The sequence below is a fragment of the Bufo bufo genome, chromosome 3 (assembly GCF_905171765.1).
Source record: "Bufo bufo chromosome 3, aBufBuf1.1, whole genome shotgun sequence".
Lineage (NCBI taxonomy): Eukaryota > Metazoa > Chordata > Amphibia > Anura > Bufonidae > Bufo > Bufo bufo.
The window spans coordinates 380704095-380719964 of record NC_053391.1 but is presented as its reverse complement, the minus strand read 5'-3'; the positions used below and the strand labels follow the sequence as shown (position 1 = coordinate 380719964).

Sequence of the window (15870 nt, the reverse complement as noted above, 5' to 3'; positions counted from 1 at the left end):
GTGGCTGCCACCATACAGTATAATAGTGGCTGCCACCATACAGTATAACGTCTCCTTGTGGCTGCCCCCATACAGTATAACATCTCCTTGTGGCCCCCATACAGTGTAATGTCTCCTTGTGGTTGCCCCATACAGTATAACGTCCCCTTGTGGCTGCCCCATACAGTATAACGTCTCCCTGCGGCTGCCCCCATACAGTATAATGTCTCCTTGTAGCTGCCCCCATACAGTATAATGTCTCCTTGTGGCTGCCCCAATACAGTATAACGTCTCCTTGTGGCTGCCCCCATACAGTATAATGTCTCCTTGTGGCTGCCCCAATACAGTATAACGTCTCCTTGTGGCTGCCCCAATACAGTATAATGTCTCCTTGTAGCTGCCCCATACAGTATAACGTCTCCTTATGGCTGCCCCCCATACAGTATAATGTCTCCTTGTGGCTGCCCCAATACAGTATAACGTCTCCTTGTGGCTGCCCCCATACAGTATAATGTCTCCTTGTGGCTGCCCCAATACAGTATAACGTCTCCTTGTGGCTGCCCCCATACAGTATAATGTCTCCTTGTAGCTGCCCCATACAGTATAACGTCTCCTTGTGGCTGCCCCCCATACAGTATAACGTCTCCTTGTGGCTGCCCCCATACAGTATAATGTCTCCTTGGAATGTTATAGTTCTGTTTTTGGGCCTTTTGGTTGGTCAGTGGTCAGAAAATACATGTGTGTGTATTTTATTGTTAAAATTAGTATCGGTAATTGGTATCGGTGAGTACTTAAATAAAAGTATCGGTACTCGTACTCAGTCTTAAAAAAATGGTATCGGGACATCCCTAGTTGTGTCACTGTCAGCAGCGGCCAAACTATTGCACACAATTTAGCGCCGGTTGCGCTAATAAAATATATATTGCAGCCAGATAAAACAATAGTCCTTAAAAGGACTTTTGGGTCTCTAACACCTTTTAACACTAAACCCTGCCTAAAAAAAATAATAATAATTCCTGTCCCTACACTATCTGTCCCTTCTGCTGCAGCTCGCCCTGACTAAGACTGAGTCCACATGTCATTGGGTGTTCTATAGCACCCGATGACGCGTTCCGGCCAGCCAATCACTGTAATGCCAGTAACCAACATGGCTACGACATTAGTGAGTGCCAGTACTTCTCCGCACGTTTATTGACTGCGTAGCAGCCAACAGTTATGCGGGGAGAAGACTCGAGCACACGCGGTGTTCAGCCAAACACTGCGATGTGCCGAGCATCGCAATGCTAGAGTCAAAATGGTGTTCGGCCGAGCATGCTCGCCCAACACTAGTCCCTATTACTCTTCAAAGGGGGGATTCGATTCCGCCAGTACCTGCCTAGCAAAACGGGCAAGGTATGGCATAAAGATTTACAAGCTTTAAGAGACTAGCTCCGGGTACACCCACAAGTTCCGCATTTACGAAAGGAAAGATTCCAGGATAGAACCCCCAGAATGTCCCCCTGTCCTAGGAGTTAGTGGGACGATTGTATGGGACTTATTGCACCCACTGCTGGATAAGGGTTACCACCTGTATGTGGATAACTATTATACCAGCATACCCCAATTCACATCCCTAACTGCAAGAGGTACTGTGGCTTGTGGCACAGTGCGCAAAAATCAGAGAGGCCATCCTAGATCCTTGGTAGGGCAACCACTGAGAATGGGTGAAAGTAGGGCTCTCCTCCGTGAGAACATGTTGGTGGTTAAGTACAAGGACGTCCTTGTACTGACCACCATTCACACTAACGCCAGCTCCCCTGCTCCTGTACAAGGTACCACTACCACTGTCCCCAAATCAGTTTGTATCCTGGACTGCAACAGGCACATGGGAGGGGTGGATCAACTTCAGAAGCCCTACAGTGCCACACGAAAAACAAAAGTGTGGTACAAAAAGCTGTCCGTACACATTGTACAGATGGCAATGTGCAAGCGTACGTACTATTTCAGTCTGCAGGCTACACAGGAACTTTCCTTTGGTTCCAAGAGGTGGTTATCAAGGCCCTAAATTTTTCAAACCCAGGCCATAGAGGGTCCCAGTACTTCTGGAAGTCATGGTGCCCGTGTCGTATTAGGGCAACATTTTCCAGGTCAAGTCTCCCAGACATCAAGGAAGGGAAGGACCCAAAAAAGATGCAGGGTGTGTTCCAAAAGGGGGATAAGGAAAGACACCATTTACCACTGCGAAAACTGCCCTGAAAAACCTGGCCTGTGCATGCAGGAGTATTTCAGAATCTACCACTCATCCATGGAGTATTAATTTAATTTCATCCTTTATGCTCCCTGTAATATTTTCACTTTATATATCTGATTTAGTCCACCTCGCTTGCACATTCACTTTCCAACAACCACTATATATTCTTTTCTGTGAGACAACTGTTTGGTCAAAAGTGCCCTTTCCACCCCTTAAAATGTTCGTACAGTGGTGCCCTTTCCAAAATGGGGTCACTTCTTGGGGTTTTTAATTTCTTGGGACCTCAAGAAATTTTTTTATGCGACATGGCACCTAAAATCCATGTCTGCCAATTCAGGCCTGCCAGCAAAATCCATATTTTGCGGTTTGCCTGCTGTGCGCCCATACAGCAGGCTACAAGCACATATGGGGTGTTTCCTGAATGGGGAGAAAATGGGGAACACATACTGGGGTGCATTTTCTCCTTTAACCCCTTGTGAAAGTAAAAATTGGGGTCTGCTCGTAATTTTTTTTTTTTTTCACAAATGTGTGCTTTGAAATCGTTTAACAAGTGTTTCTGCCTTCTGGGAGACACCTGTTTGCTGAAAAGTACCCTTTCTACCATTCACAATGTTCGTACAGGGGTGCTCTTTCCAAAATAGGAGTCACTTCTTGGGGTTTTTAATTTCTGGGGACCTCATGAATCTTTTAAATGCGACATGGCACCTAAAATCCATGTCTGTTTATTCTGGCCTGCAAAAATCATATTTTGCACTTTGCCTCTAGACCTCTAGAGCCCTGCTGTGCGCCCATACATTTTTTTTTAGCAGATATGGGGTGTTGCTGTATTTGGGGGGGGGGGGGGGGAATGGGTAACAAAATGTGGGGTGCATTTTGTCCTGTTACACCTTGTGAATGTGAAAAATGTGGTTGTAAAGCAACTTTTTCTGGATATTTATTTTTTATTTTCACAGCCAAAGCATTTCCTAATTCTGTGAAACGCCTGATGGGTCAAAGCGCTCACTACACACCTTGAAATATTCCTTGACAGGTGTAGTTTACCCAATGGGGCCACTTTTTGGGGGGTTTCCACTGTAGGGCCACCTCAGGGTGTCTTCATATGCGACATAGCTCCCAATTACCATTCCAGCTAAATCCACTCTCCAAAAGCCATATGGTACTCCTTCCACTCTGAAGCCTGCTGTGTGCCCATACATCAGTTTTTGAGCACACATGGGGTGTTTCTGTAAACTCCAGCTTCAGGGTGATAGATTTTGAGTTTTGTTTGGCTGTTTACCTTTGATAAGTTGCAGGAAAAAAAAAATAGATAAAAATTTTAAATCTGCTTTAAAAAAAAAAAAGGAAATTTTGAAGTTTCATTCCCATTTTCCTTTAATTCTTGTGGGGCACCTAAAGGGTTAAACAAAGTTTGGAAAATCAGTTTTGAATAGCTTGAGAGGTGTAGTTTCTAAAATGTGACTTCATAACTGAACTGGTCTTGAAAAAAATTGGGTTTTGGAAATTTTCTTAATTTTAAGATTTGCTGCTAAACTTCTAAGCCTTCTAACGTCCCGAAAAAATAAAATGTCATTTTCAAAATGATTCAAACATGAAGTACACATAGGGGGAATGTAAAGTAACTATTTTTGGAGGTATTACTATCTATTATAAAAAGTAGAGAAATATAAATTTGGTAATTTTTCCATATTTTTGCTAAATATGGAAAACGTATGGAAACTGATGGCATTTGTCAGATGGATCAGGATCCTGATCCGTATGACAAATGCATTGAAATGCCGGCTCCATCTCTACGGTGTCATCGGGAAAAATTGATCCATTTATTTATTTTTCTAATTTTTTGCGGTCTGAGCATGCGCAGACCACAAAAACGGATCAGTTTTGCCGGAACCCTCGGGGCCGGATCCAGCATTAAATGTATGTCAATGGGAAAAAATATGTTCCGGAATTTTGGACGGAGATAAAACCACAGCATGCTGCGGTATTATCTCAGTCCTGAAAAGGCAAAAAGACTGAACTGAAGACATCCTGATGCATCCTGAACGGATTGCTCTCCGTTCAGAATGCATTAAGATAAAACTGATAAGTTATTTCACGGTATTGAGCCCCTAGGACGGAACTCAATGCCAGAAAAAAATAAACGCTAGTGTGAAAGTACCCTAAGCCTAGTCTATATGGTAAGTACCATCATGTAAAAGCGACTCGCTCTAAAACTAGCTAAAATATTTTAACATCATATATAAACCACTACACCATCTGTGACAGATTTCTTCGAATACATCGGGATTCAGAGACCACTCGCCTGGATCCACCTTGTTGCGGCATAGAGAGTTCGCTGTCCAGTTCTCCACTCCTGGAATGTAAATTGCTGACAACACCGGAACGTGCGACTCCGCCCACGTCAGAATTCTCGTCACCTCCTGCATCACCATCCAGCTGCAGGTCCTGCCCTGATGGGTGATGTAGACCACCGCCGTGACATTGTCTGATTGAATCCTCATCGGGAGGCCCGCAAGGGGAGGAGTCCAATGGGAGGAGTGGAAAATCGCCCTCAGCTCTAGAATGTTCCCCTGAACCGTGCGAGACTGGAGAACCACGCCCCAACCCTCAGGTACATCGGGGACCGCCACCAAGGGAGAGCTGCCCGAACCCGCTGAGACAAGCGGATGCTATCGTCCAGACCCCGAGAGGTCTGTCCCAGAGGGCAGGGATCTCCTGTTGCAACAGGAGAGCGTGAAAACTGGGTATATGGAACAGCCTCGAAAAGGGCTACCATAAGACCCAGGACCGGCATGCAGTCCCGTACGGAGAGGTACAGGGAGCGCCTCATATGCAACACTGCCCCGTGGATCTGGGAGGACTTGGAGGCTGGCAGGAATACTCTGGCAGTCGAGCTGTCCAAAATCATCCCCAGGAAGGAGAGCTTCTGGGACGGGAGGAGAAAGATTTTGAGAAATTTATCAGCCAGCCGAACTGTTAGAGTCTGAACAGTGATCCGGACGCTGTCCTCGGCCTGCGGTAGAGAGGGGGCCTTTCATCAGGATATCGCCCAGATACGGCAGCAAAGGAATACCCCTGGTACGAAGAAGCGCCATGAGCGGTTCCAGGATCTTGTAAAGACCCGAGGGGCAGACGCTAACCCGAAGGAAGGGCAACAAACTGATAATGTCGACCCTCAATGGCGAAGTGCAGGAATCGAAGGTGAGATTCCGCGGTCGGGACCTGCAGATAGGCTTAGGAGCAGCAGGGCAGGCGGACTTGGCCCTCTAGCGCCAGGAAGGCTGGTTTGAAGTAGGGCCGCTTTGCGGGTGACCCGAGACCCCCGGCGGAGGAAGCAGTCATCGTCCTACCAGACGAGAAGCGGCGAAAGGAATGGTACCGGAGCCGGATGACCTGGTCCGAAAAGTGCGCTTGGACCTAGGTTGGGGAGGATGAGCGCCCTTGCCCCCAGTGGTGGCAGAGATGAACTAATCTAGCTGATCCCCAGAAGGTCTGGAAAACCCCAAAGGGGAGCTTAGCGAGGGAGTGTCTGGAGGAGGCTTGGGCGTCCCCCACATTTAATCAGACCGAGATGGCTAACATGCGGTTAGGTGCACCGGTCCTGGAGGTACTGCAATACCAGGTCAATGCGTGGAGTGGACAGAGCAAGCTCTTTTTCCATCTCCCTGTTCGAAAAATCCATTTAATATATCGTCCCCAGATAGGGGACGTATCAGATATTAAACTGATAAGAACAGATACTACACTTGATCTTAGCCAAAAGGCCGAGAAGTGATGCAAGAGGGAAGCAATGTCCCTAGAAGCTTTGCAAAGAAGCTTAGAAGCCTGAGACATCTGGAGAACCAAATTCAGTGTGTCAGTAGACCCATCTTTTTCTGCCAGTTCTTGGTGGTGGCGCTGTAATCACACCGAGAGAGCACTGGCCATCCCTGCAGAGTCAAAGGTAGGTCGCAGGGACGCGCCTGCCAGCGAAAAATGGACCTGGAAAGAGTCTATGCACCTGTCTACAGAGTCCTGCCAGGAGGAACTGTCGAAGACAGGGAGGGCCGAATAATCGGCTAGTCTGGCCACCAGGGGATCCACCTTAGGGGGAGAAGACACCTCTCTTCGCCGTCAGCAGGGAAGGATAAAGTGTATTCATGCGCTTGGTGGCCGAGAACCATTTAGGACGGCCCCAGGCCCTGGACATGACCGCGGAAGATCCCTCATGGACCGGGAATGCGGTAGTCTCCAGCTCCCAGGACGGAAAAAAAAAAAAAAAAAAAAGGGGGGAAACTCCTGCTAGTGAGGGAGGAGAATCCCCTTGGAGAATAAGGAGTCTCGGACAGTCGTCACTAAGTCAGCCACCATGGTGGAGAGCTTAGGCGAGGGGTCCCACTCCATGACCTGATCCCAGACGGACAATACCCCTTCAGACTTGCGTTCCCTAGGGGGGAGAGTTGTCCGAATGCGCCTCTAGGCACGGGGGGGGACGGAGTCATCCGAGGAGGGATGCTGCCGCTCACGCCACCTCTTAGTAGTTGGGCGTCCTCTGTGGAAAACCACCGAGAGGTGGTTGGCGTCACAGGATTTCAAATGCCCTATAATCCAAAAAGGACATGGCTCGTCCGAGCCGGATAATTCCCCTTCAGACTTGCTATCCCTAGGGAGGGGGGAGAGTCGTCCGAAAGCGCCACAGGCAAGGGGGGGGAAGACGGAGTCATCCGAGGTGGGATGCTGCCGCTCATGCTGCCTTTTCGTAGTCCGGTGCCCACTGTGGGAACCACCGAGAGGAGATGGAGTGGTTGGCGCCACAGGATTAAAGGGCACGGCCGTTTTGGCGACTAAGACCAAATCAGCGGCCGCGCTGGACATGGCCGCTGCCCAAGCGGGGACCGCAGGCTCTCAGGGACGGAGTGGGGAAGGCTGTGGAAACCGAGATGGGTACCACTGTCTCCGCAGAGAGGCAGGATTGCATCATGCAGAGGGAGGACTGGGCTGAGCAAGAGAAGGAGGAGATCCTGTCCAGGGGCAGGGCACAAGAGACAGGCGACAGAAAATAGGTGAATGGTACACCTGACAAGACCCCAGTGGGGTCTGAGAAATGGCCATGGAGACTAATGGGGAATCCCAGAGCCACCCACCTCCTTTTAAAAACTTTATCCCTACACCTGCTTTAGCCTTAGCAGCAAGGTCTGACAAAGTCCACTGCATCTGCCACAGGCAGGGGTGGATTAGGCATAATGGCTGACAAATAAGGATTAGAAAATATTCTAGTTGTCTGAAACGACTCACCCCTCTTAGGACGGCCCCTGTGGCAACAGAAGAGAGGACCTCCAGCGGAGAGGAGCAGAAGTCACGCGAGAGTTCGGAGTGCACAGCCGCACACAGCGAGGAGGAAGCGCCAGAGTGGAACAGAGGCTCCTTCCCCCCGGCCACGTCATAATAGCGCGAAAAGAGCGTGTGCGCGCTGTATGAAAAAATTGCCCCGCCGCCACCAGGGCCCCCTCACAGCATAATCGGTGGGTAATGTCCCTGGGGAGTAGGAAGGAGAGCGCTGCCGGCAGCTGCCGCCTACCGCTGAACTCTGTGGTGCGTCCCCTGTCCTGAACCGACTGGAGGAAAACAGGAGTGATGCCGGCAGTGCCGCGCATAGCATGCCATAGCCGAGCCTGTCAAAGGCAGGCAAAATGTGTCCCTAATAAAAAGAGTCCTCGTGCCCCCAGAAGGATTCCTATCTCTACATTTTACCCAGGCAGCCTCAGGAAAAATGAGGATGGAGAGAGGGAGGAAGGAGGAGGGAGGTGGATGGCAGGGATGCAGGCAATACTTATCTGCTCCTGCAGAACTTCTCCCTCGACTCCAGGAGCAGCAGGGATGCACCTCTTCAGACTTCTGACTCCTTGATCAGGAGTGCAGTGCTCTGGTGGAGGGTGGCAGCAGGTGACCCAGGGGCTGGTGGGATACCGGAGCTGCAGGTCGAGCCCGGATCCACTTGTCTTCTTTGGGGGGCAATGGAGGCAGCATCCCAAAGACGGCGGCGGGCACTATCTAGAAAGAAAATAACAAAAAGGAGTAGAGCTAGAGATCGTGTCAACCTCCTTCGCCGGACACTAAGCAAAGACTGAAGTTCCTCCTGGTGGAGTCGGGGGGGGGGGGGGGGGGTATAGCCCAAGGAGGAGGAGCTCTTTTGTATTTGCATAGTGTCCCTCCTACTAATACCTCTAAGCTATACCCATGATCTGTGTCCCCCAATGGATAAAAGTACGAGAAATGAGTTTTGGGGGTGACAGAGGCCCTTTAATTGTTATAATATGATAAACTAACTCCAGAATGTCTACAAGGTATATGTAAGAAGCCAAGCTGACAGCACTGGCACATGGCAGACATGGACATCAACGATGAGGTAACCAAACTGTACCATTAACTTCATACCAGTGCAGGACAAGCTTGGGATCCCGTATCAGGAGGTGTTGGTATGAACGCAAGGGAGAAGAAAGGAGAAAGAACCCTCCCGACGAAACCAGGCCAACCGAGAACCCACCTGCCCACATAGCATCAAGGTCAGAGGCAGTCTTAAGGATTTCACAAGATCTTTCATGGCACTAGCCAGGAGACACAGGGACTGAGGAGTGACAAAAGGTTACAGGACCTATGCAGCGTACATAGCCGCAGCTTAGATGTGTGAGCATGGCTGTAAGTGTGAATGTGCATTCCTCTGTCCACAGTCTCTATTGCCGTTTTGTAGCTCCCTGGGATGGCCTCCAGTGAGGGGAGTCTTCTTCCCGGAGGCGACAGAGGTGCCCTTGAGGTTATGGGTTTTAGGTGCAATGAAGGCATGGTCCCTAATGTTCGTAACATCAGCACCCTTAGGTGCAAATAGATAGAATAACATAGAGAAGAGTTTAGTTAGGCATAAGTTGACATTTACTGAAAATCACTTGTCTTCAGGTAGATATACCAATTTATTGCCATAGAAGAGATAGCTATAATCCATACAAGACGAATTCCCAGCCAGGATGGCGCTGCCTCCCATTATAACAGGTCTGGGTAGGATCTTTTCTAAATTTCAGTGCTCTGGTCACACTAATGTTCCTTTAACTTCAGGCTGACCCATACTATCTACAGGTGTAGAGTAGGTGTGGGCAATATAAACGATATACGATATTATAGTCATAAATTCAGGCAACGATATAGAATTTAATTATATCGTGATAGAAGACCACGGAGCGGTAGTGAACTGAAGAAGCTTCTCACTCACCACTCCGTGGCCTCCCGACTGCACCGTGCTGCAGGGCCTTGCATTCCCACATCGTCAGCCTGATGGCTGACGCTGTGTGTGACGTCAGGTCCCTCCCAGTGCATGCTGGGAAAAAGACGTAGTCCGTCTCCTGCGGACTCCATCAGCCAGCCACGCACCCTGCAGGAAAGATAAGTATATTAGCAGGGGCCTGAATCTAGCAGGGGGGGGGGGGGCTATGGCATGGGGCTGATGGCGCTGGCTGTTAGACATGATGATGGTGGCAATGGCATGGGGCTGTTGGAGTTTTGTAATTTGTATACATACATAAAAAAATATATTGCGCTATATCATTGTATTACACATGCTTCAAATTATATTTGAATATAGATATAGATTTTAGGCCATATCACCCAGCCCTAGTGTAGAGTATACTATACCCTATAAATCACATGGCCGTTACACATATATGTCTTGCACTCTTTGTATTACATCCAATTTCTATTAATATTGTCCACATTATCCATGGAGGAATGTGGCTCCAAATACAGCTTTGCGCTAAACTGTAGATCGTGAACAGGCACTGTAGGCTACTCCACTCCACAAATGGTAGTAGAGTGCATTGATTGAACTACCACTCATCTCCACTAGGCTTTCCCTAATCTTACTGTCACACTGGATCCTTACCTGAGGTCTTCACCTTAGGATTCATTTAGCTCTAACTTAACAAGGTAGGAGGCAGGAAGTTACTTTTATGTGTCAGGGCACCAGTAGGAGGCAAGTGTCGGGCTGGCCACTGCCCACCACGCACAGAGGCAAGTGTCTGCCGGCCACTGCCAGGTGGCAGCTGGTCACACACGGCGGCACAGAGGCCACGAGGCACAAAGGAATTTTTCCTAGATAAAGGAATCAAGTCAGACATAACTAAGCCAGGTTGCTAGACCTGAAAGATTTAAAAGTCTGAGACCTTATCGATTGAATTCAGCCTGAAAATTTTAAATCCACATTCAGTCCTACTTAAAGAAACAGGTGATGCTACCATCGCCTGAGTTCCCATTTAGATTCACACAGATTCTCAATTAAAGTAATTAGAACTGTTGAGGCAATCCAGCTGGTTAAACACATGCATGGTTTACTTACCAATCTTGGAGTATGTGCTGCCAACACTTGCATACGGAGCGTTGGTAAGGAGAAAAGAAAAGGCCCAGCTGCTGACTGTTTCAGACGCACTGAGGCGCAATCCTGCTGAACTCCATTAAAGGGGTTGTCCGGGATCAAACTTATTTTTTAAAAAAAACATCTTACTCACCTTTAGTAGCCAAGTCTATGTTCCCAAGGTGGTTTGAGGTATCTTTTACTCTGGAGCATGGCTCCTACAGCCCTGAACACATTGTTTACACATCTGTTTATCTGTTCCTTCACTTCCTGCCGCACTGCAGGGCGGCATCTAATTATTTCTCCTGTCTAACAGTGTCCCTGCACCCGCCCCCCTCATACATATTCATGCATCCTGCACAGCCTCCACTCCTCCTTCGATCCGCCCCCTCATACATATTCATCCTCCTGGCTTATATTCCTCCTCCATATGTACACCCATAAACTTCTCCTTGCTCTATCTTTGGCATCTGTCATGTGCTCAGTGTTTGCAGAGCTTAGAGACAATCGGACACCGTCACACTGTAAGGGGCACGCTTCCACATGCATCCATAAACATACCGGACACCGTCACACTGTAAGGAGCACGCTTCCACATGCATCCATAAACATACCGGACACCGTCACACTGTAAGGGGCACGCTTCCACATGCATCCATAAACATACCGGACACCGTCACACTGTAAGGGGCACGCTTCCACATGCATCCATAAACATACCGGACACCGTCACACTGTAAGGAGCACGCTTCCACATGCATCCATAAACATACCGGACACCGTCACACTGTAAGGAGCACGCTTCCACATGCATCCATAAACATACCGGACACCGTCACACTGTAAGGAGCACGCTTCCACATGCATCCATAAACATACCGGACACCGTCACACTGTAAGGGGCACGCTTCCACATGCATCCATAAACATACCGGACACCGTCACACTGTAAGAGGCACGCATAATATATATATATTTTTATTTTTTTCAAGGTAAACCTTATATACTGACCTGGCAATCAGTTAAAACCGATGTATAAGGGTACTTTCACACTTGCGGCAGAACGGATCCGACAGGCTGTTCCCCCTGTCGGATCTGTCCTTGCGCTATTTCGCCGTGCCGCCGCTCCTTCCCCATTGACTATAATGTGGACGGGGGCGGAGCTCCGGCGCAGTACAGCAGTTCGCGGTGAGAGGCTGCCGGACTAAAAAGTCGGACATGCAGGACTTTTAGTCCGGCGGCCTTTCGCCGTGCACTGCCGTGCTGCGCCGGAGCTCCGCCCCCGTCCCCATTATTGTCAATGGGGACGGAACGGCGGTCCGGCGAAATAGCGGAAGGATGGATCAGACATGGTGAACAGCCTGTCGGATCCGTCCTGCTGCAAATGTGAAAGTACCCTAACCACAGGAAAGTGAAATGCACACACTGCAACTCCAAAAGGAGAATGTGCTAAAAAGATTCATTCCAAAACACAAGTACGGGGCTAAAAAAAATGATTTTAAACTAGACAAAAGCAGCCTCATTACATAAATAGGATTATCCGTTTATTTCAAATCAATAAAAAAAAAAAAAAAAAAAAGCTGACTGATTACACTATTATTACCTATTCTTTCAACAGCCATTGGTTTTTTTTTTTTTTTTTACACAATCAACATGCCATTGTCTAAATGCAATATATGCAATCAGCATGGCCATGTCATCCTGTGGTGAAAGGAGTTCCTCCTTTCTAAAGCCTTCTGCCCCATTAGCTAGTAATTCTGATGAGAGGAGTTTTCTATGCTAACAAGCATAGTAATCCTCCTCCATTCATTGTAATGCTGAAGGGCCGGTGATGTCACCGACTGGGGGCGGGGCTTAGCACGATGCCGGCCGGACAAGTTACCGCCCCTCCAACCTCTCTGCATTATTATCTAGACTGCCAGTGATGTCACCAGGCTCCCTGGCAGAGGAAGAGGAAGCTATGCTTGCCTGCTAGGGACCCGGTACGTCACTGAAGATAAGAAAAGACTCCCTTCCGGGCATGAATTGAAAGGAGGAAAACAGGGCTTCAACAATATGTTCTAATGGTACCACATGCATGTTTGTAATGTTTAGGTTATTAGATTACTAATAGACAAATGTCCCCAATCCCGGACAACCCCTTTAAGGAACAGCGGATCTAAGCTCCAGGGATGGCCAACCTGCAGCTCCCAGCATGCAAAGACTGCCTACAGCTATCAGCCTACAGCAGGGCATGGTGGGAATTGTAGTTTTACAACAGCTGCAGAGCCGCAGGCTGGCCATCCCTGCCATAGGCATCCATAGCGAGGTAACCACCAGCTGCATTACCCACTTCATCAGGGTTAGGAGCAAGCCAAGACCTCCAGATAAAAGGTACTGGCACAGCCACTTATTGGGTAGGAAAGAGGATGAACCCAGGCCATCAGAGAACCCACCTACAGGCTCGGACTCAGCTAGGTGGGTTCCAGGCTGCTAAGGGACTCTACCCCGAGAGGTGTTAGGAAGGCTATTCGAGACCTGGAAGGAGAGGCTGGACACCCTCTGATACTAGTCCCAGCCTTAGGCCCTAAAAGGCCTTGTAAAATCTCTTCAACCCTAGAGCAGGGAACCTCTCTGCATCTATCCCCTGTAGGAACAGGAAGAACACTGGTGGGTGGAGGTGGGAGGGACCTTTTAACCTGTTTCCGGTCTCATGAAGGTCAAAAGGGAACAACCTCCTGTTGTGCTGTCATGAGGGATCAACTGGAAAGATTATTGCTGCAGAGGGTGCAACTACAAATATTGTAGTTGCAGCAAGACGCATGGCTTTGTGGGAAAAGGCGTGTCTTAAATGCACCTGTGTATGCCAAAAATGCGCAGGCAGTTTACACCAGGGAATAAGAGCCCCCAGTCCCCCACCATTCAGCCTTATAGGTCACATTCAACTAGGTCTTTTAATGCTACTGACCTATACAAGGGATAGGTCATCAGTATATGATCGTGGGGGTCTGACACCCAGGACCCCTGCCACCTGTTTGAGAAGGCACCGGCAACTCTTATGAGCTTCACAGCCTTCGCAGTGCCTACCAAGCACAGCCATATACATTGTATAGCAGCGGTGCTTGGTATTGCAGCTCAGCCCCATTGACTTCAATGGGTCGAAGTGCAATACCAAGCACAGCAGCTATACAATGTTCGGTGGGGGTCCCTGGTATTGGGCCCCCACCAATCAGATACTGATTGCCTATCCCAAGTATAGGTCATCAGTACCAAAATCCTATAAAACCCCTTCAATAGAAAAGTCTCCATTTACTCTGAATCCCCGCCCCCCCTTAAAACTTCATCTTGTACCTCTGTATCCATAGTATCTCACTATTTTAAGTATAGTATCCATCTTTTCACAGTGATGGCGGTACTTGCCACTAGCTCCCCATCACAGATCTCTAAACTCTGAATCATCCTCAGTCAATAGGAGGTCGCTTATAAGAAAGTGTTACATTCTGTAGGGAAAGGTGTGGGTAAAAGGAGCGGTATGTGGAGGAGCTATAGCAGGTAACATTTTGGCTACTGTAGCTTGTACCTCATCTCTAATTACAGTTCTTAGTTCAGACAAAGGAGGGCTGTTCTTTAATCAGCTTACTTCAAGAGTCCTGTATGGCACGGTTTTTCTGATGTCAGGCAAACTTGAGACTCTTCCTTGTCCCCCTCTAGATATTGAGAAAGTTACTAAGCACACAATATGATGTGCATTTCCAAAGAGGTGTCCTACATGACCCAGGGCAGGAGCATCAGGATTGTGATCCACATGGCCAGAAGTTACACAGCGCAATGCATCTCAATTCACAAGTGCCCAGAAGCTGTAGTGCATGTCTGCTGCCCCCCCAACTTATCTTTCCCACAGCACCTTGTGCCAAGCCCTGACCTGCACTCGTTAACACTTACAGTACTGACATCACTTCCAGTGAGCAATGCTCTGGTCATGCCAAAGGAATTGCAAGCTCCCTGAAGTGTCTAAAGATACTCGCACGCTTCCAGGAACTTCAGGATGGAGGTAACCAAGAGTGCAGTGGTACCAGGAACACTGAGCTCTGGTAATTGTTGGATTCCAACTCTTGCTTCAGTACAGATCCCACTGCAGGTTAAGGCACCTCTAGTCTAGACAGACAGGTTTTAGCAGGGCCCCTAGGAATCAGGAAGGTGAGGAAATTGCCCCCAATAGAGTTACAGCACTACTCCGTAATCTCCACTCTTCCAACTGTCCTCTGTAGGGACAGGAAGATCACTGGCAGGTAGGTGTGGGAGGAGATTTATTTTTTAACCAGTCTTGTGCCTGCAGAGGCCAACAGGACATCCTCCTGTGGTGCCGTCATGGAGAACATCCTGAAAAAAACTACTTTGTTTCTCTGTAAAACGTATTAGCCAAAACAGGACAATGCAAAAACACGTGCCAGCTGCAGTTCAGCCGACTCACCCATGTTTGTTTGGAGGCTTAGGCTACTTTCACACTAGCGTTTTGGCTTTCCGTTCACGAGATCCGTTCAGGGCAGACACCAAAATGCTGCCTGCAGCGTTTTGCTGTCCGCTTGACCAAACTGAGCCAAACGGATCTGTCAATGGGGACAGATCCATTTTCTCCGACAATAGAAAACAAATCTGTCCCCCATTGACTTTCAACGGTGTTCAAGACGGATCCATGATGGCTATAGAAGACATAATACAACCGGACGGATGCATGCGGTTGTATTATTGTAACAAGTGTTTTGGCAGATCCATGATGCTAGTGTGAAAGTAGCCTCATTTTCAAGAACAAAAGGAACATGCAAACATCTATTTCACTGGATGCGTCTCAGAGATCCCCAGAGGTTTGGCTGACAATACACTAATGTGTATGGGGGCCTTAAAACTGCTGCTGTGAATCACAAAAAGGCAAGTATTACAGAGGTTGGACTGTTACCTATAGTTACACCACTATCCAATGGTTATGGTTATCCCAAAAATGCCTTTGCCCTACGCGATTTAGCGCAGGGCAAAGGAGAGCATCGGAGCATGAACTGCTCCAATGCTTATGTCAGGGGGGCTGCCAGGGTGAAAATGGAGGGATGTCCAGGTTCAGCTCTGAACCCGGACAACCCCTTTAAAAAAAAAGGAAGAATCTTTCAAATGCACCCATTTACAGGGAAAGCAGTCCTCCTATTACAGTTAATGCAGGTGCAGGGCAACTCTATTCAATTTACTGCTGGGAAAACAGACTGAGCTGTAGCCCAATAAAACACATCCCTGAAGGTACACATAGCGGTAGTGTGCTACAAGG

The 15870-nt window shown here is 48.4% G+C and overlaps 1 protein-coding gene and 1 non-coding gene across 2 annotated transcripts in view; one reads left to right on the top strand and one right to left on the bottom strand.

The window, feature by feature from the left end:
• STYXL1 (serine/threonine/tyrosine interacting like 1) overlaps positions 1–15870 on the top strand; it is a 110063-nt gene that overhangs the window by 38155 nt on the left and 56038 nt on the right. The gene's annotated exons all lie outside the window — the stretch shown is intronic.
• LOC120996673 lies at positions 5792–5982 on the bottom strand. Its single transcript, XR_005777841.1, has one exon. It is a non-coding gene; the product is annotated as a U2 spliceosomal RNA (small nuclear RNA).